This window comes from Pristis pectinata, chromosome 14, assembly GCF_009764475.1.
Source record: "Pristis pectinata isolate sPriPec2 chromosome 14, sPriPec2.1.pri, whole genome shotgun sequence".
Classification (NCBI taxonomy): Eukaryota; Metazoa; Chordata; class Chondrichthyes; order Rhinopristiformes; family Pristidae; genus Pristis; species Pristis pectinata.
The window spans coordinates 9,790,087-9,817,924 of record NC_067418.1 but is presented as its reverse complement, the minus strand read 5'-3'; the positions used below and the strand labels follow the sequence as shown (position 1 = coordinate 9,817,924).

Here is a 27,838-nt window from a genome sequence, read left to right as displayed (position 1 = left end):
CCACATATCCAGAAATCTATTTATCCCTGTTTTGAATGAACTTCTTGACCAAGCATTCACCGGCCTCTGGGATAGAGAATGCCAAAGAATCACCACCCTCACCTTGAAGAAGCTTCTCCTCACCTCAGTCCTAAATGGCCCACCTCTTAATCTGAGACTGTGACCCTTGGTTCTAGACCCCCTCGGCAGGGGACACATCCTCCCAGCAGTCAGCCTGCCAATTCCTGCAAAAAATGTGTAAGTTCATAGAACTGTACAACAATATTTTGTGTTAGGTTCCAGAGAGAGACTGTGAAGAGACCTCGAGCAAGTTACACATGCTCTTACTGAGCGGCTGACTATAAACCCAATAAGAACATGGGGGTAGACTTTCTACTGAGGCCACTGGCTGTCTCTCCGTGGACCGCACTCTTCCTTCCAGTATGGTTTCTGCTTGCAATCCTCCCCCATGAGGCCAGTCCAGCTCCCAGATCACCATCTCAGTCCAACGTACATAGCCCAGGGACTTTCCCGGAGCACTGTCAGGAAGACCGATACTGCCCAGCCCTGCACCAAGTTTACCAGCTGTGAATGTGAATGCTTTTGGGAAGTTACTCAAAAACACCCAGGAGCAAAAAAAAACAGCTGGAGGAATCCAGGGTGTGGGGCAGCACCTGTGGAGGGAAATGGACAGTCAACGTTATAGGTCGAGACCTTCAGAGAGGAGGAAAGCTTCTTCAAAATGAGCATACCTTGAAGAGACTTCACAGTAGAATAGCATGGAGTAACTGTCCATTTCCCTGACATGATGAGTTACTCCAGCTTCTTGGAACTACAAGAGATTGAAGACAAGAGAGCCGGTCATCGATTTCAGGAAAGGAAGTGGTGCATATGCACCTGTCTACATCAACGGTGCTGAGGTTGAGAGGGTTGAGAGCTTCAAGTTCCTAGGAGTGAACATCACCAATAGCCTGTCCTGGTCCAACCACATGGACACCACGGCCAAGAAAGCTCACCAGCACCTCTACTTTCTCAGGAGGCTAAAAAAAATTGGCATGTCCCCATCGACCCTCACCAATTTTTATCGATGCACCACAGTAAGCATTCTATCTGGATATATGCACATACAGCTTGGTATGGCAACTGCTCTGCCCGTGACTGCCAGAAACGGCAGAGAGTTGTGGGCACAGCTCAGCACATCACAGAACCCAGCCTCCCCTCCATGGACACTGTCTACACTTCTAGCTGCCTCGGTAAAGCAGCCAGCATGATCAAAGACCCCACCCACTCTCTCTTCTCCCCTCTCCTATCGGGCAGAAGATACAAAAGCCTGAAAGCACGTACCACCAGGATCAAGAACACCTTCTATCCCACTGTTATAAGACTATTGAACAGTCCCCTAGTACAATAAGATGGACTCTTGACCTCAAAATCTACCTTGTTATGATCTTGCAGCTTATTGTCTACCTGCACTGCACTTTCTCTGTAGCTGTGACACTTTAATCTGCATTCTGTTATTGTTTTACCTTGTACTACCTCAATGCACTGTGTAATGAATGATCTGTATGAATGGCATGCAAGACAAGTTTTTCACTGGATCTCAGTACATGAGACAATGATAAATCAAACACTGGAATCTGGAGTAAAAAAAACAAGATGCAGTGTTGTGGTTTGCACAATGCAATTATAGTGTCAGCGACCCAGGTTCAATTCCCACCACTGTCTGTAAGGAGTTTGTATTTCTCCCCGGTTCTGCGTGGGTTTCCGCCGGGTGCTCTGGTTTCCTCCCACATTCCAAAAACGTACGGGTTAGGAAGTTGTGGGCGTGCTATGTTAACGCCGGAAGCTGGGCGACACTTGTGGTCTGCCTCCAGAACACTCGACGCAAAAGATGCATTTCACGGTGTGTTTCCATGTACATGTGACCAATAAAGATATCGTATGGTATTAAGGTGCTGGAGGAACTCAGCAGGCCAGGCAGCGTCTGTGGAATTTTTGGGTCGCGACTCTTCATCTTGACTGAGACAGGTCTGGACTCGAATTGTCCATTCTCCCCGCACAGATGCTGCTCGACCCGCTGAGTTCCTCCAGCAGTTGAGTTTTTCTTTTGCTCCGGATTCCCATCCCTTATGTCCTGGGACTGTTATTAAAATAACAAAAAAAAACACGTCCACACACTGAAAGGCAACTATCTAAAACAAATAAAAGGGTCCACTTGCCTTTCTCCAAACAGGCACGTCTTCCCACCGCCTTCAGTGGTGTGGGCGAACCCCGCGGGAAAGTTGGCTGAACTCCCGGGCTCAGCAGCTCCAGCGTGTAGCTCGGGACCCGAGCGTCCGCCGGGCGGCAAATGCCCGCCCAAGCGCTGGACTTTGGGACTTGTGCAGAGACACGAAGGAGCGCCGGTCGGCTCCTCTGATCATCGACAAGCCTTTGAAAACGCAGGCGGCGCAGAGAGTTCCCTTAAGAAGGTTAAGTTTGCAATATTCACTCACAAGATTAAAGTTGTGTAATAATGGAAGAATAAATCTTTTTTCCGCCTTCTGCAAGATCAAAGTAAACGTGGGAGTGGGAACTAAAAAGAGGTTTTGTGTAACTCAAAGCGATTCTATAATGGGATCTGACGGTGCCTTGCTGTCACAGGTGACTTGCATTCTGGTGGGATAAAGAACTTCCCCGATTTTTTCCTCAAACCTCTTGAAGCTGATCTTACCGATTCAAGTGTTGCCTCCTCTAGAGGTCATAGCCCAGCTCTTTTATCAGTGGCCCGCTTCTTGACTGGAAGTGACTTAGCAACACAAAAACCCAGCCAACGATTTGGAAAGTAAATAATTAACGCTCAAACCACAATGACCCCTCACACAACGACCGGGCGTCGGTGAAGTCCCAATTATTTCAGGGTCAAACAAAAGCAAATGATGTAATCACATTTTATAGAGTTTGACTCAAGTGCAAATCTCTCACATACCTGAAGGAACAAGGTCACAAGGTCATGGCAGGGTGCAACAACCTCAAACCGCTCCCCAGACTTTACAAGATATCTTTATTGGTCACATGTACATGGAAACACAGTGAAATGCACCTTTTGCGTGGAGTGTTCTGGGGGCAGCCCACAAGTGTCGCCACGCTTCCGGCGCCAACATAGCACTCCCACAACTTCCTAACCCGTACATCTTTGGAACGTGGGAGGAAACCGGAGCACCCGGAGGAAACCCACGCAGACACGGGGAGAACGTACAAACTCCTTACAGACAGCGGCCGGATTTGAACCCAGGTCGCTGGCGCTACACCACTGTGCCTGCCACACAATTCCAGCCTGCCTCTCAAGTGTAACGCTGAGGCACAACTATGTTGCTGAAGCTGCTGAACAAAAGACCCATCTTCTCCAAGATAAAACAAGCAGAAAATGGTTGCCGGCCATTTTAATTCCCCTCCCCATTCCCACACCAATCTATCTGTCCTCAGCCTCCTCCACCTCCAGGGTGAGGCCAAACGCAAACCAGAGGAACAGCATCTCCTATTCCGCCTGGTTTGTCTACAACCCGATGGCATGAACATTCAATTCTCCAACTTCAGGTGACCTGCTCCCCCTGTCCCTTTTCTCTCTCTTCCTGATCCTCCTACCCCCACCCCAGCCCCCATCACCCTGTTTCTTCCCCCTCCTCCACCCACCCCATCTGCCCATCGCCCACACACCCCTCCCACTGGGTCCCTTCCCCCCCACTGTTCCCACCTGCCCCCTCCCCACCTCCCTTATTTGATTCCATGGTCCACCTTCCTCTCCTATCAGATTCCATCCTCTGCAGCCCTTTGTTGCCTCCACCTATCACCTCCCAGCCTCTGCTGGCAGGCACGATAGTGTAACGGTTAGTGTAATGCTTTATAGCACCAGCGACCCGGGTTCAAATCCGGCCGCTGTCTGTAAGGAGTTTGTACATTCTCCCCGTGTCTGTGTGGGTTTCCTCCGGGTGCTCCGGTTTCCTCCCACGTTCCAAAGACGTATGGGTTAGTTGTGGGCATGCTATGTTGGCGCCGGAAGTGTGGCGACACTTGCGGGCTGCCCCCAGAACACTCTACGCAAAAGATGTATTTCATTGTGTGTTTCAATGTACATGTGACTAATAAAGATATCGTATCCATTTCCACTTAACACCTCCCGACCTGGATCCACCTATTGCCGGCTCTTGCTCCACCCCTTCCCCTCACCCCTTTATGCTGGCTGTCTCCCCTCTACTCTTTCAGTCCAGATGAAGGGTCTCGACCCGAAATGTCGACTGTCCATTTCCCTCCACAGATGCTGCCTGACCTGCTGAGTTCCTCCAGCAGTTTGCGTTTTGCTCCAAAAAGAGAAAATACTGGAAATACTCAGCGGGTCAGGCCAAATCTGTGGGAAGAGAAACAGAGTCAATGTTTCAGGTTGCAGACCCTTCATCAGAACTAATAAGGAGACAGAAGAAGCTTGTAAAGCAAGGAGGGTATTGGTATTGGTTTTGGTTTATTATTGTAACTTGTACCGAGGTACAGTGAAAAACTTGTCTTGCAAACCGATCGTACAAGTCAATTCATTACACAATGCAGTTACATTGAGTTAGTACAGAGTGCATCGATGTAGTACAGGTAACATTATTAGTGATAGTTAGTGACATAGAGTTTAAATTTAAAAGTGTAGAACGATTATAATAAGGGTAATGAGCAGATCTGCAACGAGCTTGCAACATGTCGCCACGCTCCGGCGCCATCTGGCTGTCTCTGATAGGGTCAACTCTCAAATAAAAACAGAACATGCTGGAAACACTCAGCAGGCCAGGCAGTATCAATGGAAAGAGAAGCAGAGATAAGGTTTCGTGTCGGAAACCCTTTGTCCTGAAACATTCACTACATCTCTCCACAGATCCTGACTGACCTGCTAGGTGTTTCTAAAATTTTTTCTTCTTATTTCAGATTTCCAGCATCTGCAGTTTCTTTTAATATCTTGATCCAAATATCTTAACCGAAATATTTTAATATTTTGCGGATGACACGAAATTAGGTGTTGTTGATATTGAAGAAGGTTATCGTACATTACAGGGGGATCTTGATCAGTTAGGGAAGTGAGCCGAGGATTGGCAAATGGATCTCAATACAGATAAGTGTGAGGTGATGCATTTTGGAAAGTCAAACCAGTGTAGGACTTGTACTATGAATGGTAGGGCACTAGGGACTGTAATGGAACAGAGGGACCTAGGAGAACTAATGCATAGTTGGTTGAAAGCAGTGTCACAGGGAGACAGGGTGGTGAAAAAGGTGTTTAGCACGCTGGCCTTCATCAGTCAGGGCAATGAGTATAGGAGTTGTGACATTATGTTGCAGTTGTACAAGTCATTGGTGAGGCCGCACTTGGAGTACTGTGGACAGATTTGGTCACCCTGTTATAGGAAAGATGTGGTTCAACTGGAAAGAGAGCAGAAAAGATTTACAAGGATGTTGCCAGGAGTAGAGGGCCTGAGTTATAGGGACAGATGGGCCAGGCTCGGTCTTTATCCCTTGGAACACAGGAGAATGAGGGGTGACCTTATAGAAGTGTTTAAATTATGAGGGGCATGGATAAGGTGGATAGTAACAGTTTTTTTCCCCAGGGTAGAGGGCATAGGTTTAGGGTGAGAGGGGAAAGATTTAAAAGGGACCTGAGGGGGAACTTTTTCACACAGAGGGTGGTGAGTATATGGAACGAGCTGCCAGAGGAAGTGGGTGAGGCAGGTACAATAGAATCATTTAAGAAGCACTTGGATATGTACATGGGGGGGTGGGGCTTAGGGGAATATGGGCGAACGCAGGAAATTGGGACTAGCTGGCTGGGCACCATGGTCGGCATGGACTCGTTGGGCCAAAGGGCCTGTATCTGTGCTGTATTGCTCTATGACTCCATGACACAACTCTCTTGACTGGTGGGTGAAAGTGCCAAGAAGGTGCTTCAGTATATTGAAGAAGAGCAGCAGACTTTCTCCTGTAATCCCCTCTCCCTCTTCCTCACCCAGCCCCCCTGCAGGTAACTCAACTGGGGTAAAACCCAATACAAGGTCTGAGGGACCTCTTGGAAGTTAACAAAATGACATCAAACTACATAAGTAAATATTAGGACTATGCAATAATAAGGATGGACTAGAAGCTGGAATTTCATATTGCGTATTCCTTGCAACATGAATGCAGCCTTTTGGCCCATCGAGTCCATGGTGGCTCACAGATCAATTCCATTCTCCCTCTAGGTTTCCTTGTAATCCACGTTCCCATCAACCCCCTGCAGATTCTCCCACCTACCTACACACCTGGGGGCAATTTAGCCAACCAACGCTCGTGTGTTTGGGATGTGGTAGAAAAGCTGGAGCATCTGGAGTAAGTCCACACAGTCAGAAGGAAAACATGCAAACTCCACACAGACAGCACCGGAGGTCAGGATTGAACCTGGGCCACTGTGCCGTGAGGCAGTAGGTCTACCAGCGGCACCACTGTGCCAGTTTAAGAATTAATGGAGCAGAGAGAGCAGTCGGCCTGGAGGAGGTCACAGAGAGGTGCTGCCAATATTGAACGCTCCCCATTTCTAATGAGGTATCATCATTATCATGACCCGATGTTGCTTCGAGCACCATGGAGTGAGTGCTTTTGAAGGACGGCCTGCTGTCATGGGAAGAGATTAGCCAGGTGAATAGAGGAAAAAATTCAAAAATATTCTCAAAACTTCCTTAGAAAGTACGCTACAACCCGACTGACTCCAGGGAATCCCTGGACCATGATGGCTCACATCGGAGAAGGAGAATTTGCAAAGCACCAGGAACCCAGAGTCTATGTATGAAGGGCACACAGAAACCCAATGTAAACAGCAGAAATAGCTCACCCTCTTGAAATGACCCACCCGTCCGCCTCGCCTAGCACCTCCTGTCTCACCCGTGGCAGAGTCTGCAGGACTCACATTGGCCAACACAGCCCCCACAGAACTGGAGCGGAAGGAAGTCTCCTGAGGAGCAGCTGAAGAAGAAGGCTGTTGCTTGTGCAGAACGGCGATTGCCATTGACACTCCGTCAATGGACAAAATTTCAGTCGGCATTGAACTGAGAGGGTACAGATCATTCCCCAGATCTCCAAGTCCCATTTTGCTCATGACCATCTTCCACGTGTATTGAAGACAACTATAACTACAGGTCAGCTCTTTGACTTTTTTCCACCAATTTTCTTTTTAGCAGAACCATTTTAGCAAATGTGTCCATTTTAATGTTAGAGGGCTTTAAAAGTAGCATACGTTGTGTGAGTTTCTTTATTTTACATTGTGTGGGTTTCTTTATTTTAAGAAGGTTGAGGATGATTAATATGCTCGGCAGAAATTGTTTCCCTGAATTGAGTGATTTGCTCATTGTTCATGTATCAGAATACACCCATTGCTATTTTGTTGGAAAGTTCTGATCTAAGATCTGTGAAGGAAACAGACATTGTAACAAAATAGAAAGATTTGCATTTGCACAGCACATTTTTGATCTGAATTGGTCAAGAGGAGGTAATTTTGAAAAGCACTCACTTTGTAATGCAGGAAACTAGTTAGCCAAATTACACATAGCAAGATTCCATATTCAAGAACATGATAACAACCAGATAATTATTTTTTGCATTGTTGGTTTAGGGATAAATATTTGACCCAGAACACCAGATATAATTTTTGCTCTTCTTCAAAATAGTGGAATGGGATCTTTAACATTTACCTGACAGCTCAGAAGGACTCCTAATGTCATATCTCTTTCAAATGGCACCTCAGAGGGTTGTATTCCCTACTACTGGAATCTCAACCTAGATTTTTGTGCTCAAGTCTCTGGTGTGGGGCTCGAACCCACAGCTTGCAGACTCAGTATAATAGGGAAAATGGGTTTCAAATTCAAAATGCAGATATTTTTAGGTAATATAACTTTTGGACTCAGACTACAGCGAGGATGCAAAGTTGTGCACCAGTGGGTAAAATATTCAAGGATGGAGAGATTCTGACCTGGGCTGTTGGTCTGAACATGTTGCAGTCGCTGTGTCTCGGTTTGTGACTGTAAATTGAAGCATTTGCAATGAGCAACACCAATCATACTCACCGATCCCCACTTTACACCTTCCTGTGGAATAAAGCAGTTCTGACGATCTCAGAAGAGCTAATTTCCTCTGTTATCAACGACTTTCAGCCAAGCCAAAGAAATCAGGTGCCAGCTAAAGATACAGTTATCCAAATCTAAAGGAGATGCTAGTGTTTACAATCCCTTAGTGCAGACAGACATGGGACAGTGAGCCAATTCTCATAAAATGCATTTAATTAGTCCCACACAGAATATAGGTGTAACTCCAAGGCTGCCATCCCTAAAGAGCTTGCAACCTTCGCAGGATATCTACTGGATCACTGGGTAGCTCAGCAATTCATTGTAGAGGCAGTTAGAAGACATTATGTTGCTCAAGGTCTGAAATCATGTATAAGCCAGATCTCATAAACAGGGCAGATTTCCTCCCTTGAAAGAATATTAGTGAAGCATTTGAGTTTTTACAACAAATCACGTTATTACCATTCACTCCTGCATTTTTATGTATATTCCAGATTTATTTAATTAACTGTATTTAAATTCCTCAGTTGTCATTGTGGGATTTGAACTTGGGTTGCTGGATCATTAGTCCTGATCCTTAAATTGTTAATCTAGTGACACTCATTATCTTAGTGTATCTATAATTAACACAATTACTCATAGAATCTTAGAATGGTTGCAGCACAGACGTAGGGCCATTGTGTCCACATTGACTTTCTACCAGAGTAACTAAGGCTTTTGGTATGCTGGGTTTAAGCCTCTTGCCATCTGGTTCCTCTTCAACAAGGAAAGGGAGAAGTAGAGAAGGGAAGAGGGAGGGTGACAGAAGGTGAGGGAGAAAACAAAGTGGAGAGAAAGAAGGGAAGTGAAGCAATATTCGTTCACAAACAAAATGCATGATTTGGAGAGCTCCCCAAGAAGCCAATGTTACACACAAGATTCCTCCATCTATCAATCCTCTCCTTTCACATCCACTTTGTTACCACTGGAGTTTAGAAGATTGAGAGGGGACTTGATTGAACATAGAAGATCCCAAAGTGTCTTGACAGGGTGGGTGGGTTGAGGGCATTTCCTCTTGTTTAGGGAGCCTAAAACTAGGGGTCACTGTTTAAAAATAAGGAATCACCCAATTAAGCAGATGAAGCAAAATTTTTCTCTCTCGGTGGATTGTGAGTTTTTGGAAGTCCCTTCTTCAAAGAACTGCAGAAGCAGAGTCTAAAGCAGAGATGGATGGATTCTTGCTATGTCAGGGGTGAAAGATTATTGTAGGTAGACAGGAATACAGAGCTGAGGTTACAATCAGATCAGCCATAAGATATTTAGTGGCCTGCACCTGCTCCTAATTCATATGGTTCCCTTCATTCACACATCACCGATTCCACCCTAAACCTTGTCCCGGTGTTGTTGGACACATGCCTTGGCTTTCCCATCTTTGCCAACAGATGTCAGCAATACACCAGTGTAAATTGCTTCTTATTTAACCAAGGGCCCAGAATGATGAAACCATAAGACCATAAGAAAGAGGAGCAGAATTGGGTAATTCAGCCCATTGAGTCTGCTCCGCCATTCAATCATGGCTGATTTTTATTTTTAACCCCATTCTCCAGCCTTCTCCCCATAACCCTTAACCCCCTTACCATCCAAGAACCTTAAATACACCCAATGACTTGGCTTCCACAGTCCTCTGTGGCAACAAGTTCCACAGATTCACCATCCTCTGGCTGTAGAAATTCCTCCCCATCTCAGTTTTAAAGGGATGTCCCTTTATTCTGAGGTTGTGTCCTCAGATCTTAGCCTCTTCTACTAATGGAAACATCCTCTCCACGTCCACTCTCTCTAGGCCTTTCAGTATCCAATAGGTTTCAATGAGATCTTCCCTCATCCTTCTGAACTCCATCGAGTACAGGCCCAGAGGTGTCAAATGCTCCTCATAAGCACAGAAGAACATATCCTCATGTCCTCAAACTCCAAGGCTGCCCAACTCCAGATCATACACAGACAACCCCCATCCCATCCAGAAATTCAAGAACAAAAGGCTAAGGTGATGAGATGTGTGCTTGTCAGGAACAGCCAATTTGTGATAGAAATCCCCATTCATTGCTGCACAGCTACAACAATTGCTACAGAGGATATGTACAATATCAGACTCCTTAACACACACAAAACAATCCAAAATATAATTTCTCTCCAACCTAGTCTAAAACTAATGTGAAAATTGCAATCTATGCTTGTCTCACCAATGAAAGGTGGTGGCCTTACCCTTTGCTTATTTAGCAAGAATACAACATGGCCCTAAAGGGATGCAAAAACATCTTCACAGCAATGTACTAATTGCAAATTATGCACTAACCTACTCCATTCATTATAGAATAGCATGTGGTCCAACTTATTGTGAGTAACACCACTAGGATCCGCACGTAATCTTATATTTTGTCAAGGGAAATCTCTGCACATCCACACACATTGCTCACTCAGTCTGGTTGCCCCAGTTAATACGTAAAAATTATCAGTTAGAGGTGCATGGGAGCTAGGGTTTGTTTGCATCAATCTTTCCACCCACAACATAATTAAATTCTGTTTCTTTGATGTAACGAACAGGGAGTTTCCATGAATCCACTGTCCCTGATGGGCAATCTTCTCAAATTTCCCAGACTTTCATCCCTCATTGCTTCAATTAAAGGCAAAAGTCGAATGCTTCATGCAAGGAGTCTACAAAGTCATAGAAGGATTACAGCACAGAAACAGGCCCTTCAGCCCACATGAGTTGACACCAACCATCAGCCACTGATTACACTAATCCAATTTTTTTTATTCTCCCTGCATTCTTATCAACTCCTTCCAGTTTCTATCACTCACCAACACACTAAGGCAATTTACAATTAATGATTGATTTTTGATTAATTTACAATTAACTTACCAACCAATACATGTTTAGGATGTGAGAATAAACTGAAACACCCAGAGGAAACCCGTGCTAGGGAGAATGTGCAAACTCCACACAGACAGCACCCAAGGTCAGGATTGAAACCTTGTCTCCGGCACTGTGAGGCAGCGTCTCTACAAGCTGCGCCACTGTGCCACCTCCACCCATCCAATACTCACAAGCTGCATATAATTAATCTCAAGAACCTTCCGCACAGTTGTAAGTGGAAGAATATTCCATTACGACAAGAGAGCCGATATCTTGTCCGAGCAGACCAGGCCAAGCAAAAGACCTTACTCGTTAACTAGCACTTCTTTAAGAGGGTAACAAAGAATTTTTCAGGACCTTGTACCAACATACAAAGTTAGCAGAAAGGTAAAAGATTAGCAAACCTCCACTGGCCCAACCCATCCCAACACACACCATGAGGGACAAAGCACCTTGAGTGCACGTGCCAGTAAGTGGTTGAGGTTCTTGAAGCTAGGAATCGTTCCTGCAACTCTTGACTGGATCTTCCCTATTATATCACTCATCATGTGGGAAGTTGGACCGGAAAGGTGGCAGAACACTCCAGATGTGCTCCATCCGACCAGTGATGTAAATATGCCAATAGAACTTTCATTGGTGCAAGCGCGTTCTCCATTCCTGAGTCAGCAAGTATTTGTGCTGTTTAAGCCTCCAGTAGAGAACTTGTTATTTATATTTTATGGCCTCTTGATAAAGCACCTTTGATTCCAAAAGGAAAACAATATTACTATAGATTTTAATAATATATTCTAAATGATGGGCCAAGATGCCTTGTACCAGCATTGCTTCTATTATTTAATCTTTCCTGTCCTCAGAGACCTTTCATTTCGTTCTCTCCTCTCTCCCCACCCCCACCCTTCCTCCCTCACACCTACTGCTTCCACTTACTCTGCAACTTAAAACTGCTCTTCTCTCACTTTCTCCAGTTTTAAGCTTTCAGTCCTTCTCTTGCCACATATGCTACCTGGCCTGTCTACCATTTCCAATCTTATCAGAACATCAGAACCAAGGAACAGGAGTGGGCCTTGTAGCTTTCTGAACCTTTACTGTCAATGAGTGATGGAAATGGCTGATTAATGGCCTAACCTTCGCATACCAACCATTGCATCATATCCCTTGAATGCTTTCTTTGTTAGCAAAATTCAATTCATCTTGGATTGAAAATTAGCAAGACCCATCATCAGTGGCCTTCAGTGGAAGAGGTCCAACCTTCTCTCACCCTAACCTACAAATGTACTGTTGAAAGTATCCTGACCGGTTGCATCATGGTCTGGTACAGCAATTCAAATGCGCAGGAATGTAAGAAGCTGCAGAGAATAGTGGACTCAGCCAAATTCATCATAGGCACATCCCTCCCCACCATCGGGAGTATCTACAGGAGGTGCTGCCTCAAGAAGGCAACATCTATCATCAAAGATTCCCCACCATCCAGGCCATGCCATCTTCTCGCAGCTACCATCGGGCAGGAGGTACAGAAGCCTGAAGTCCCACACCACCAGGTTCAAGAACAGCTACTTCAGCCATTCTGTTCTTGAACCAACCGGTACAACCCTAATCACTGCAGTTTACCGCACCATGACCACTTTGATCATTCTGCACTAAAATGGATTTTTTTTGTTCTAATTGTGTTCTTTCTTGCAAAAATTGTGTTTAATTTATGTTTTTCTTGTGAATGCTGCTTATCTGATGCTATGTGCCTGTGATGCTGCTGCAAGTAAGTTTTTCATTGCACCTGTGCATACATGTACTTGTGCATATGACAATAAACTTGACTTTGACTTTTTAACCTCAATCCTGAAAGGCCTGACTCCTTTTTTATGTTACACCCCTGTCCTAAACTCTCCAGTCATTGGAAGTTGTTTCTCTCTCTCTGCTCTATTAGTTGCCTTAAAAACCAATCAAATTACACTTTACATATACAAAGTGATCTTGGGGCCCAAGTCCATAGCTCTCTGAAAGTGGCCATGCAAGTAGATAGGGTGGTAAAGAAGGCATATGGCATGCTTCCCTTCATTGGTTGGGGCATTGAGTGTAGGAGTAAGGAAGTCATTTTGCAGCTGTATAAAACATTGGTTAGGCCACACTGGGAGTACTGTCTGCAACTCTGGTCACCCTATTACAGGAAGGATGTGGAAGCTTTAACAAAGAGTGCAGAAGAGGTTTACCAGGATGATGCCTGGATTGGAGAGTATGAGCTATAAGGAGAGGCTGGACAAACTTGGAGCGTCAGAGGCTGAGGGGAGACCTGATAGAAGTTTATAAAATTATGAGAGCATAGATAGGGTCGATAGAATCTTTTTCTCAGGATAGAAATGTCAAATACCAGAGAGGGGGAAAGTTTAAGGGGGACGTGTGGAGCAATTTTTTTTTAACCACAGAGAATGTTAGGTGCCTGGAACAGGCTGCTAGGGGTAGTGGTGGAAGCAGATATGATAGTGGTGTTTCAGAGGCTTTTAGGTAGGCACATGAATATGCAGGGAGTGGAGGGATTGGATCATGTGCAGGCAGAAGGGATTTAGTTTAATTTGGCATTGTATTCAGCACAGACATAGTGGGCTGAAGGGCCTGTTCCTGTGCTGTCCTGTCCTATGTTTAACTTCTTACATTTCAAGGAAGACAGCACAAGTTTGTAGCATCACTCCTCATAACCCTTCCAGCGCAGGTATCATACTGTTAAATCCATGCAGCTTTCCTTCTAAGTCCAGCATCTCCTCCACCTGAGGTGGTGTCCAGAAGTGTTTGCAGTGCTCCAAGTACAGTCTAACCAGGATTTGGTATGACTAGTATAGCATCTTTCCTCTTTTCCTCCAGATAGGCAGGGGATTGGGCAGAAAAGTGTTTGAGATCCGCAGTCAGTTCAGCCATTGAGTGGCAGAGCAGGCCTTTGTGGCCATGTAATATACTCTTGCTTCCAGTTCTTATATTCTAAATATAAAGACCAGATTTTATTAGTGCTTTTGATTATTTTCTGCACCTGCCCATAACATCTTAATGATACATATCGACTCATGAATCTCTGGGATGGTGAATTTATTCCACAACCATTTACCACATAGGAATATTTCAGTGATAGGTCACTCTGTGACCATGTATGTGCATGCAAGCATGCCCAGAAAAGACCAATTAAATCCATTCTTTATAGATCATGTACACTCAATTGCAGATTCCTACCTGTTTTATTCTCTGTAAAAAATTTCTCCCCCAAAAGATAAATTCAGGCAAAGACACCCAATCCAACCAACCTCATGTCTTGTACCGATTACTTAGGGTCAGCGGGCTTCACGTGACGTTGTTCCATTAACTCCAGAACCATTGTGCTTCCTTCCAATAGTTAATTATCTTCATCTGGAACTTACTCCAATGCTTTCTGAGTCAGATATTTACCCCAGTTTCATTATAAGCGATACCAAATGCCACCACATTGATCAGTCTCATTGGGGGTCAATTGATCAATCAGCTGATGACAGAAATAAACCAAATCCAAGCTCCAGTCTCGCCTGGGGCTTGTAAATTATACATTCCCGCCTGCACTCGTTTGCATGTATATTATCTAGACTGCTCTTCATCTGAAATCCTGGCACATGTCTGTTCTTAATTTTCTTCACTCCAATTAAAAAATAAGCTCAGTTTCATAAGCCTTCACAACCTAAAGGCTTATTTTGAGCATTTCAGCAGATCAGGGGAGCACTTACATTGGAGTTGCAACATCAATGCAAAGCATTTTCACTTTGCACAAAAATGCGATTACAGTATAATCCAGGGATGGGGGCAGGGAGTTGGGTTGCAGTACAGCAAATCCTGGAGCAGAGTGAAAGTTCTTAGGAGGAGGAAATCTCATTCTGTGAGATGTGGTGACTCCAAATTCATGCTATGAAATTTTAGCATCAGTTGACACTGAAGCCAATGCTCCAGTTGTAGCTTAAATCTGTCCTAAGCCTCAATTCAACCAGTTCCCCTCTACCAACACTCTTCTCCACCTGGCCAAACTTGTCCTCATCCTGAACAACTTCTCTTTTGATTTCTCCCACTGTCAACAAATCAAAAGTGCAGTCATGGGCCCTCACTACACCTACCTTTTCATTGTCCTCATGGAGTAGTCCTGGTTCCAAACCCACTCTGACACCACTCTCCAACTCTTTCTCTGCTACATCGACGACTGCATTGTTGCTGCCTTCTGCATCCATGTGGAACTCATCAATATAATCAACCACCCGAAATGCTAACTATCCCTTTGTATCCACAGATGCTGCCTGACCCACTGAGTTCTTCCAGCAGTTTGTTTATTGCTCCAGCTCCCAGCATCTGCAGTCTCTTGTGTCTCCCTCAGTTTTAATTTGTCTTTTCACAGGATGTGAACACCACAGGCGATGTTAGCATTTATTGTCAAACCCTAACTGCCTCGTCACTTATGGGGCAACTAGGAATCAACCACATCGGTAGGACTGGAGTCACATGCAGGCCAGACTGGGTGGGGATGAAAGATTTCCTTCCCTGAAGGACATCAGTGAACTGGATGGGTTTTAAATGGTTTATGGCCACCATTAGTGAGATGGTCTGCTTATTTGAAAAACTTCACTTCCATTGGCTTATTATTGTCATGTGGTCATAGAACAGTACAGCACAGTATGTTGTGTTGTGCCAAACTATATGAACACCTCCTCCATCATCAATCTAACTCTTCCCTCCTGCACAGCCCATAACCCTCCATTTTTCTTACTTCCATGAGCCTATCTAAGAGCCTTTTAAATGTCTCTATTGTATCAGCCTCTACAACTACCCCTGGCAGTGCATTCCAGACACCCACCACTCTCTGTGTAAAGAACCTACGCCTTACATCTCCCCTGAATATTCCTCCTCTGACAAACTGATGTCATCTGGTATTGGCCATTGCTGTCCTGGGGAAAAGGTGCTGGCTGTCCACTCTATCTATGCCCCTCATAATCTTATACACCTCTATCAAGTCGCCTCTCATCCTGTGTCGCTCCAAAGAGAAAAGCCCTAGCTCGCTCAACCTTTCCTCATAAGACATGCTCTCCAATCTGGGCAGCATCCTGGTAAGTCTCCTCTACACCCTTTCTAAAGCTTCCACATTCTTCCTATAATGAGGTGACCAGAACTGAATGCAATACTCCAAGTGTGGTCTAACCAGAGTTTTATGGAGCTGCAACATCACCTCGTGGCTCTTGAATTCAATCCCCTGACTAATGAAGGCCAGTACACCATACACCTTCTTATCCACCCTATCAACTTGCACAACAACTTTGTGGGATCTATGGACTTGGACCCCAAGATCCTTCTGTTCCTCTACACTGCTCAGAATCCTGCCATTAACCTTGTACTCTGCCTTCATGTTCGTTCTTTCAAAGTGTATCGCTTCACACTTTTGTGGATTGAACTCCATCTTCCACTTCTCAGCTCAACTCTGCATCCTGTCTATATCCCATTGTAACCTATAACAACCTTCTACACTATCCACAACCCCCTCCAACCTTCATGTCATCCGCAAACTTACTCACCATCCCTCCACTTCCTCATCCAAGTCATTTATAAAAATCACAAAGAGCAGGGGTCACAGAACAGATCCCTAAGGAACACCACTAGTCACCAACCTCCAGGCAGAATATTCTCCATCTACGACCACCCTCTGCCTTCTGTGAGCAAGCCAATTCAGAATCCATGCAGTCAAGTCTCCATGGGTCCCATGCCTCATTACTTTCTGGATGAGCCTACTATGGGGAACCTTGTCCATATACACCACATCCACCACTCTACCTTCATCTATTAATTTTGTCACCTCCTCGAAAAATTCAATTAGGCTCATGAGGCATGACCTGCCCCTTGGCAAAGCCATGCTGACTATCCCTAATATGCATCTCCAAATGTTCATAAATCCTGTCCCTAAGAATCCTCTCCAATAGCTTGGTCACCACTGACATAAGACTCACTGGTCTATAATTACCAGGGTTATCCCTATTACCTTTCTTGAACAAGGGAACAAAATTTGCCATCCTCCAATCCTCTGGTACCACTCCTGTGGCCAGGGAGGACACAAATATCATCGTCAGCGCCCCAGCAATCTCTTCCCTCACCTCCTGTAGTAACCTGGAATATATCCTATCTGGCCCTGGGGACTGATCCTAATGTTTTTATGAACAAATGAAAAGATTTAAAAAGAATAAATATGTTGTGAGAATTAGGAGTGGTATTCCATTAAGCTCCAAATCATGAGAATAGGGGCAGGGGAAAATTGATTTTGCTGAAATATACCCAGGCAATTTTAAGAGGGTGCAAGAATGGAGAGGCTTCAGGATGTTTTATGCACAATACCCAAAAATTGCAGGAGAAGCAACAAACAAAGCCTATAATAAATGAATGTAAAGGGGCAGCTATACTATACCTTTATAAAACACAAATTTGGCTTCAGCTGGAGCATTGTGTCCAATTCTGCACCCACACTTTGGGAAGGACATAACTGCTTTGGAGAAGCTGCAGAAAAGATTTCATTGATTGGTTTCAGGGTGAAAATTCAATTTTGTGGATTCTCTTTAGAGCAGGGGAGCCTAGAGAGGAGATGTAATAATGGTGTTTCAAAACATGAAGAGTTTCAAGAAAGTCTGTTTCCAGTGATTGAAAGGCTGATAACCAGAGGGCATAGATTAAAAGGTGATTGTCCAAAGAACCAGGGATATTTTCCTCTAATAAATAATTAGGATTTGGATTGCTCTGCCTGGTAGGTGATGGAAACAGATTTGATGGTAGTGTTCAAAAGAAAATTGGCTTTACAGGACAACAATCCATGATGAAAGTGCAGAGAAGCAGGTTGCTCTTCAAAGGAGATAGCACAGAGTCAATGGGCCAAATGGTTTCCTCTGTGCCATACTACTCTATGATTCCATTTCTAAGTTGTTATTATTTATACCTATTCGTAATATTCTATTAAAATTATTTTTGCTACCTTAAGGGGAATTTGAAATTAAATCTCTTAGCAACAAAAGATGTTTCAAGTAATAGCAATTTGCAATAATATTATTTACAGATGTTCCCTCGAAGGAACACATTCTAAAAAAGTGATTTGTTTAATAACATTTTATGATCATACCGGTAAATGACAACATCAGATTAGTTCCTTATTATTTTTCTGACAAAGTGCATGGCAGACAAGGAGTGTCGCAAGAAAATCAGCAAGGTCCTCAAGCTGGTTCCTTTTGGAAGAAACCAACTACATGCTCTGTGTTTGGATATCACTACTCTGTGACCTTCAGTCATGACTGCTGGGTGGAAATGCAAAAGGAATCCAGATCCCTGTACCTCAACCCACATGGCGAGATTGAATTTGGTGGCATCTAGTGCTGCAATTATCCCAAGAACACCAAAATGGGATCTGTGGCATGTACACATTAAAGGGGAGTGAGTTGCACTGAACACCATGTTGGTGTGGGCCTCAGCCTGTACAGCAAACTTCTGCTTGGGGTGGGTGGGATCAGTCCCCTCTGTGCAAACAGCATGCAAATTTGATTTACTATCAACACTGCCATTTTGGTGTTCAGTCCTCATACACTCTCCAATGCAGCAACAGTTAGCACCCACCAAGGAGCGTAATCCAAGGAGCTGGTTATTATCCTTTGGTAGCTACAAAGACTCTGAGAGCTGTTGGTAGCTTCAAAAGTTGTTCCCAGTTGTAAAGATCTGGAGGGTATTGTGGCAGATGTTTCTTGGTGAGCTCAAGACTTCTTCACCAGTCATCCATACGCCCTACCATGGGCGCAGTGGTAGGCATTTAGTCTTGGAATACATAGATGTTGTATTGTGGAGGATCATTGCTGTCACGTGACCCCTACCTGATCGGATGACAGCACTGCCCCTGCCTGGTCGGAAGACACACCACTGTCAATCAAGGTTTGGCTCCACTCCACCCAAACAGTGCACACCTAACCATTGGTCCCTTTAAGCACCTTTGTACTTGGCCTCGGGCCATTAGCCTGTTTGTACTACCTGGGCTGGACCCCCTAGCCCTCCAGCACTATAAAGAGTGCCACATATGCTGGGTTCTCTCTCCCTTGTCTCTGGGGGATGCCTTGTCGGTAAGCTGTGCACTGTTTGGTAGAGTTAGGAGCATCTGCTTCACTCCAGGCCGAGGAATGATAGAACAGTGCTGGAGAAATTAGTTAATATCCCTGGTAGCATAGAGCCATGCCTGCACTGAGTCAAGGGGTGGCAGGTAGCGTATTGCTTTTCCTTGATTGTTTGTACCCAGTTCATTGTGTGTGCATATTGGTATCTTACCCTTGTTGCAATTTCCCCACGCTCACTATCACTGGTGTGTGTGTGTGGGTGTGTGTGTGTGTGTGTGTGTGTGTGTGTGTGTGTGTGTGTGTGTGTGTGTGTGTGTGTGTGTGTATACGTATTTCCCCCATTACCTTTACCCCGCGATTGTCTTTGTAAATAAATCATTTAACTCTAAGTGTGTTCAGAGTCCTTGTCCTTCGAGACCTCAAACTCATTTCACAACAGATGCCCCACATTAAGCATTAATTTTCATTTGGACTGGTACAACTGTAGAAACTACCAACAGTTCTCAGAATCTTTGTAGCCACTAGAGGATAACAACCAGCAACTAAGTGTTGGATTATGCTGTTTGGTGAATTCTAACTGTTGTTGCATTGGAGAGTGCAAGAGGACTGAACACCGAAATGGCAGTGTTGATAGTAAATCAAATTTGCATGCTGTTTACACAAGAGGGGATTGACCCCACCCACCCCAACCCAACTTTACTTGAAGCAGAAGTTTGCTGTATGGGCTGACACCCACATCAACTTGGTGTTCAGTGCAACTCACTCCCCCTAAATGTGTACATGCCATTTTGATGTTCTACGGACAATTGCAGGACCAGGTGCCACCCAATTCAATCTCGCCATGTGGGTTGAGGTACAGGGATCTGGATTCCTTTTGCATTTCCACCCAGCAGGCATGACTGAAGGTCACAGCGTAGTGACATCTATCCAAACACAGCATGTAATTGGTTTATTCTGAGAGAAACCAGCTTGAAGACCTTGTTGATTCTCTTGTGATACTCCTTGTCTGCCATGCACTTTGTCAGAAAAATGATAAGGAAGTAATCTGATGCTATCATTTACCGGTATGATCATAAAATGTTATTAAACAAATCACTTCTTTAAAATGTGCTCCTTCAAGGGAACATCCATAAATAATATTATTACAAATTGCTATTATTTGAAACATCTTTTGTTGCTAAGAGAGTCACTTTCAAATTCCCCTTGAGATACAAAAACCAATTTTCCTAAAATATTAGTAGGGGTATAAATAATAACAACTTAGAAATGGAATCTTAGAATAGTGTGACGCAGAGGAAACCATTTAGCACATTGAGTCAGTGCTAGAAAAGGTTTAGTGGGATATGGGCCCAATGAAGGCAAATGGGACTGGCTTGTTAGGCATGGGTGAGTTGGGCCGAAGGGCCTGTTTCCATGTTGTATAGCTGTGAATCTATGACTCTACAGCAGCACTGGGCGAAGGTACAGCAGCACTTCGACCAAAGCAAGCCACTGGAATATTGAGTTGGAGGACAAGAAGGGCTCTCAGCAGAAGCCCACATCTGCCCAGGGTGTTCATTACTCTTCCGTGACCCTCTGTAGGGAAATAATAATGGATGTCCTCACTAAATATTACCATGTCCTCCTTTCACAACTGGGGAAAGAATACTTATTCATCTTATCCTCTGCAGACTGGAGATATTGCAACGTTTCACAGTTTGCAATCCGCTGTTGTGTAAGGTGGTTACCAGGGCTCTCCATTCAGAGAAACCCAACCTTATTTAATTCACGCTTGCAGATGGAGAGAGAAGTTGGTTCTGGCTTTGCTCAGATTATGACAAGAAATTGACAGCATGCACATCTCCCTGCAGACCCCACAACTCAATTTTGTCCTCAGTCAGATACAACCAGTAGTTCCAATACCCAGTTGGTGTGCGAATTGGCAGGTCAATCCTTTATGCACTCCAACTCCTAGACATTTCCTCTTTAAGAGATACCACTAGCTTTAACCAGAGTGGGTTAGGTTTAACTGGTGCTAACCATTCGGAATATTGCCTCATCAAACAGAGACATAGGGCAGGGGGATATTACTGATATCTAGAGGGAGGGAGACTAAGATCTGGAGGAGGGAGGCTACAGTGATCTGGAGAGGGCTATAGAGGTCTGGAACAGGGTTACAGAGGTCTGGAAGGGGGTTAGATCTGGAGGGGAGGCTACAGGGATCTGAAGGGAGGGGTCTATAGAGATTTTGGGGGGGACTATAAAGATCTTGAAAGGGCACAGAGATCTGGAGGGGTGGCTAGAGATCTGGAGGGGGTGCGAGGCTAGACAAGTCTTCAGAGATTGAGGGCAATAGGGATGAGAATTTTTAAATCAGGATGCTACCACAGCATTTCCACACATAACATACAACACATGCATGACAAAGCAATAACATTTTTTACAGATTACATTGAAACAGAAAACTCACGGCTGGATAGTGCCCTGCCACATTGAAACCACTGGAAAAACCAGCTCAGCGAATTACCGCATAATATTCTAAAGCTAAATTCATTCTTCAACAGTAAGAGCCCATATGCCACTCTTTTTAACCGTTGTGTACTTGCTATTGCGATTTTAACTCAGAGTCTCCGCTGTTGGGACCGAACATTCTTAAAATTAAATTTCTTTTGAGAGCCTTCTAGTGGCGATTCGTGTTAAAACTAAACTTCCGAGCCTTCCGGGAAAACGGCGAAGATACTCAATTGATCTAATGTCCACAGTGGGAAAAAGTACATTATAATGTACTATTATTAAAACTCTCCATAGTTAACTGACTAACGACCAGGGAGGTTGCTGTCAGACACATTGAAGTACTCAGCTAACATTCGGTAGGACCCAACCCTCAACAGTCACTTCCCGGAACATCGCTCAAGCGCTTGAAATGTTAGGAGCAGGAATTGGCGGTGGGTGAATATGACATCAGTGTCAATGCTGTAACTGTACAGCGGTGGCTTCGACTTGGCTCTGGTCTCGGTCGGGTTGAGTTACCCCAGCAGACCGCCGGTGACTCGCTTCTTCCAGCAATAAACAGTCGTACCCACAGTGCTTGAGGTCGACTGTAACTTCCTTTTTCGGTGCGTTCTCGTTAACCGGGAACCAAATATCGCCAATTTCCACATTGAAAGAAAAATAGATAATTCTTCAGATAAAATGACTGTCCGGTTCGCGCATCACGGACCTTCACTAAGCGAATCGTTCACCCCGTTCCTCAGTAACCAAAGGCTTACTTACCCTCGGTACAAACACCACCTTTCAACGCTCGCTGGCTGTGCAAGCACTTTGGAGACAAGTTAACGCTGATGTCTTTGGTGACACGGACGGTGTGACCTCCCCTTTAATCCACCTCGAAGTTCCCGAACCTGCCCAGGATCGACCGAGTCAACCAACCTTCCTCTGAATGAATGAGGAAGCGAGAGATTCTCGCCTCCCTGTGGAGACCAACTCGACCCAGGAAGCAGGGAACGAGGGGGTCGGGATAAAAAGCGAATCTCCCCGCCTGTGACAATTTGTAGGGACAAAATTCGTTCCCCAGCCCAACACTCAGAGTGGCGAGTGCGGACTGAGGAGAGAAGCCTTTGCTGGGTTCGCCATTCTTGCGTGAAACAGCTCGTTCAATGCTGTCGGTAATCCTATAATGGACCTTAACTGTAATCCAATCCAACACTTTTTAACTCTTTGCTGAACTAGCAGCAAACTTCACACCTGGGATGCGGTGCAGTTCCCTGGAGGTGTTGTAGGGTTCACAACAACACAGGCGCCTGCTATCTGTGGCGAGCTGGCACAGTTTTAAAGTGGGTGGGGTGGTGGGGTGTGGGGGAGGTCAACTAGAGGTGTGCAATCTCTTTGTGACAAAAATTGCAGGGGAATCCGCTAAGTGCTTCATATTTTAGAATAGTGCAATTCTAAGGTCATTGTTTTTAATGTAACTGGCGGGATTGGTGAATGTGTGTTAATGCAACGCTCTCTTTCCCGCACCCATAGCAATGAAACAGCCGGTTCCAGTACCAATAACGGGGGCCAATTCGCTCTCGCCGGCACCAGCTCCTGGCCCGCAGTGCACGTTGGCGATGTTGAAGTACTGGCTTCCTACGTTGTGTCAGTGGGCGAGATTCCCACCAGCAGAACCGCTTCATGTTACCCCGAGTGAGTCAGAAAATTGTTTTCTCTTCTATGGCACTGTGCCATTGTACAATTCAAGGTGTTCTGACATGTTACACATAATACAGGAAACGGTGGGCTTTCTAGCCTTAGACCTGGTGATTTTTTTTTAGCACATCCAGTGACCATTGAGTTGGCGGTGGTTGGCAGTGCGTAGACCAGGTTGGAAACCACGCGCTCTTCATGTTGTTAGACCTCCATAGAGTCACAGAGTAAATACAGCACGGACCTTCGGCCCAACACGTCCAAGCTGACCAAGGTGCCCACCTCAGCTCGTCCCATTTGCCTGAGTTTGGCCCTTATCCCTCTAAATCTTTCCTATCCATCTACTTATCCAAATGTCTTTTAAATGCAGTTATTGTACCTGCCCCAAGGACTTTCTCTGGCAGCTTGTCCCATATACCGCCGACCTCTAAGTGAAGAAGTTGCCCCTCAGGTGTCTTTTAAATCTTTCCCCTCTCACTTTAACCCATGCCTTCTAGTTTTTGGTTTCCTTTCCCTGGGAAAAAGACTGTGTGCATTCACCCTCATGATTTTATATGCCTCTATAAGGTCACCCCTCAGTCTCCTAAGCTCTGGTCAGGGACTTTTTCATGGAAACACTGATCCCACTTAAGAGGTAGGATCATCCATACACCATAGGGATCCTTCATCCTGCTCTGTCTTTCATTCAGATCATACCAGATCTTCTACCCAACCACTAAGATCCTTGGTTCTTTAACATAGAGTAGGTGAGACTACATCTGGAGTATTGTGTGTGTAGTTCTGGTCACCCAGCTACAGGAGGGATGTCATTAAGCTGGAAAGGGTGCAGAAAACATTTACGAGGATGTTACCAGGACTGGAGGGCTTGAGTTACAAGGAGAGCTGGGACTTTTTTTCCCTGGAGTGTAGGAGGCTGACAGGTGACCTTATAGAAGTAGATAAAATCATGAGGGGCAGAGATAAGATGGATTGTCACTGGTTTTTTCAGGTATGGGAATCTAAAACTAGAGGGCATAGAGGGCAGGCATGGTAGTGTAGTGGTTAGCATAACGCTATTACAGCACCAGCAACCCAGGTTCAATTCCCGCCACTTTCTGTAAGGAGTTTGTACGTTCTCCCCGTGTCTGCGTGGGTTTCCTCCGGGTGCTCCGGTTTCCTCCCACATTCCAAAGATGTACAGGTTAGGAAGTTGTAGGCATGCTATGTTGGCGCTGGAAGTGTGGCAACACTTGCAGGCTGCCCCCAGAACACTCTATGCAAAAGATGCATTTCACCGTGTGTTTCGATGTACATGTGACTAATAAAGGTATTGTATCTTATCTTAAGGTGAGGGGGGAAGATTTAAATGGGACCTGAGGGACAACTTTTTTCACACAGAGGGTGATGCATATATGGAATGAGTTGTCAGAGGAAGTGGTAGAGGCGGGTACAATTACAATGTTTAAAAGAAATTTGGACAGGTAGATGAATAGGAAAGGTTTAGAGGGATATGGGCCAAATGCAGGCAAATGGGTCTAGCTTGTAGACAACTTGGTCAGCATGAATGAGTTGGGCCAAAGGACCTGTTTCCATGCTGTGTAACTATGACTCTATATCTGTCAATCCATCAAATCTATCAAGCTCAGCCTTCACTGTAGTCAATAACTGAGCATCCATGGCCCATGTGGCAAGAAATTCCAAGTACTTGCATACATTCAAATGCAGTAATTTCTCCCCATCTCAGACCTAAATGGCCAATCCCTCATCCTGAAACACTGCCCACAAGATCTAGATTCTCCAGCCTAAAGAGCAGCCTCTCTCAGCATCTGCCCTGCCAACTCATTCAGAATTTTCTATGTATCAATGAGATCTCCTCTCATTCTTTTAAGCCCCAGTGTCCGTTGTCCAGTGTTACCAATCCCTCTGCAAAGGTTTGTCCAACATCTCAGGAATGTACCTGTACTGCCAGACCGGCAATTCAAGTAAGTCCTTACTCAGATACAGAGGCCGTAAGTGCACATGGTCATCCAGGTGTGGTCTCTGATATAATTACAGCAAGACTCCAACTCCTTTGCAATCAAGGTCAACATTCCATGGGGCTTCCTAACTGCTCGCTGAACTGCATTTTAACTTTCCACACAGGAAACAAAATAGGAGATTTATCTGTGGAGGTTGGGGACGGAGCAAAAGAATGAAATGAGTTGCACAGTATGGTAGCGTAGCGGTTAGCGTGACACTTTTACAGCGCCAGCGATCGGTGTTCGATTCCCGTCACTGTCTGTTTGTACGTTCTCCCATGTCTGCATGGGTTGCCTCCGGGTGCTCCGGTTTCCTCCGACATTCCAAAGATGTACGGGTAGGTTAATTTGGGTTTAAAATGGGCGGCGCGGACTCGTTGGGCCAGAAGGGCCTGTTACCATGCTGTAAATAAAATTTTTTTTTAAAATTTTAATAATTTTTATTTTTAGTACTTTTCATCTGATGATTAAACTGCAGAAGATGCTGCAAAAGCATACCTGGCAACCTTTTCCAAGCCCAACTTGTACACATGAGCATTTCATCCTGAAGAATTTCAGGTATGATGCTGAAAGCAAATTTAAAAATACAACCTTAACATAAAATCAAGGCACAATTAAATAGTGGCAAAAATTCAGAACTTCTATTGGTTTATTAATCCAAATTTGCAAAAAAATATTTATCATTTGCTGTGTTCACAGTTAACACGAGAACCTTGTAGCACATTACGTAACATTATCAACATAATTAGGACTGTCAAATGATTAAAACATTAATTGTGATTAATAGTGTGATTATAAAAATAATTGTGAGTTAATTGTGGTTTTAATTGCACTGTAAGACAATAATGGAATATACTTGAATAGTGCAAAAGAAAAATGCTTTATCATAGCCCTCTGGTGTGTTTGTCGTACCCCTCCAGTGCAGTCCAACTTCCAATCCCAACCGGGGAAATTATATGACTGATTTTTATGCTATTATCTAGTCATTATCACCCTGCTGTTACTGGGAGGTTGCTGTGTACAAATCGGGCCAGCCTGAGACTGTGGAAAGTACTTCATAAGCGTGACACTTTTTGATTTGTCTTGTCTCACTTAAAGCAGTGCCTTAAGTACAATGAGATGCACTTTGAGGCGCCTCATTATATTTAAGGCACTGCTTTGGTTCAGAGGAACTGGGGCTCAGACTGAGACAACCACAGGACATCCCAAAGCAAATCAGAGCTACTGGAGCTCAAGAGAAATGGATGCACTTCAGGAAACAGCAGCCAGTGTTTGCACAGTATGATCCCACAACAGCAATGAGATAATGGTTAGACAACATATTATTAGTAATGTTAACTGGGGTTAGATATTGGCCAGGACAGCAAAATAATTTCCCTGCTCCTCTTTGTACTAGCCCCTAAGGGGCTTTCATGTCCAACCAAAAGCCTTGGTTTATTGCCTGAGAAAGTGTTGGTGGAGGGGTTGGCTGGGAGGAAGTTAAGGAGTGCCAATAACAAGGCAAAGACAGGCAAGGTTACAAAAGTGGTCCTGATGATGGAGCTAGAATGAGTTCATAAGACCAAGCAAGGTGAAGATGGACAATGTTACAATGGTGCTTGTAATGGTGGAGCAGAAATGGAGACATAAGATAATCTTTGGATCAAGCTAAACATCAAAGCTCAGTGCTTATGTATCATTGAACGAATAAGCATGTCCAACATGATTATTTTGAGATAATTGACCACAAGTGTGACGGGCGCATTGTACGTGTGACTCATTTCAAGTGCATTGCTTCTGTGGTATGTGGTTTACACAATCACTCCACCTAACCAATGAATGGACTCTTGATCAGTTTAATGGATGAGTTTACATAAATAAATGGAACAGGGCAAACAGTAATTGCTGGATTATTTCCTTGATGAATGTCTGTGAGCATTTGGGGATGGAAACATGCACCGGAAAATAAGAATATATTGAGCTTTTGAATTGTGCCAGTGCCATGTGCTTTTTTTAATATAGCAGCTGTGTTTTGTATAATCGGAATTCTATCTGAAAGAGGATAATAAGGCTCTCTAGACAGTGCTTCCCTCCCACCACACTGTGAAAGTGTTTGACAATAAATTGCTGGAATTAATCATCTGCTTGGACTAGCTCCTGGCCTGGAATTGAACTTAAGACACAAGAGGGATGTGTTGCACTCTGTGTAGGCACTTTAGAGCATCTTATTATATTTAAGGCGCCACTTTAAGTTGTTGTTTTCTAGTTCACACCAGAAGCCCTGAGCTAATATGTCTATTACACAATGCTGTCAATCCTTCGGCCACCCTGTATGATTATATCACAGAGATATAGTTACCATACAGGGCGTCCATATCACAGAGATTCTTGTATCTTCGTTAGCCACAGATGAGGTGCCAGAAGGCTAGAGGATAGCTAACGTTGTTGCTTTATTTAAGAAAAGCAGCAGGGATAAACCAGGTAACTACAGGCCAATGAGCCTTACGTCAGTGGTATTGGTATTGGTATTGGTTTATTATTGTCACTTGTACCGAGGTACAGTGAAAAGCTTGTCTTACAAACTGATTGTACAGGTCAATTCACTACACGGTGCAGTTACATTGA

The 27,838-nt window shown here is 44.5% G+C and overlaps 1 long non-coding RNA gene across 3 annotated transcripts in view; it reads left to right on the top strand.

Annotated features, from left to right (window-relative positions):
• Positions 1 to 25,747, top strand: part of LOC127577697 (uncharacterized) — a 44,393-nt gene extending 18,646 nt beyond the window's left edge. The window contains exons 1-3 of one of the 3 annotated variants that reach the window (XR_007957423.1): positions 22,261 to 22,330; positions 23,076 to 23,237; positions 25,685 to 25,747. This is a non-coding gene — a long non-coding RNA (uncharacterized LOC127577697). Of the gene's footprint in view, positions 1 to 22,260; positions 22,331 to 22,477; positions 22,564 to 23,075; positions 23,238 to 25,684 lie in introns of those variants that run through there. The other 2 variants (XR_007957425.1, XR_007957424.1) reach the window with 2 other exon arrangements.
• The last annotated feature ends 2,091 nt before the right edge of the window (positions 25,748 to 27,838 follow it).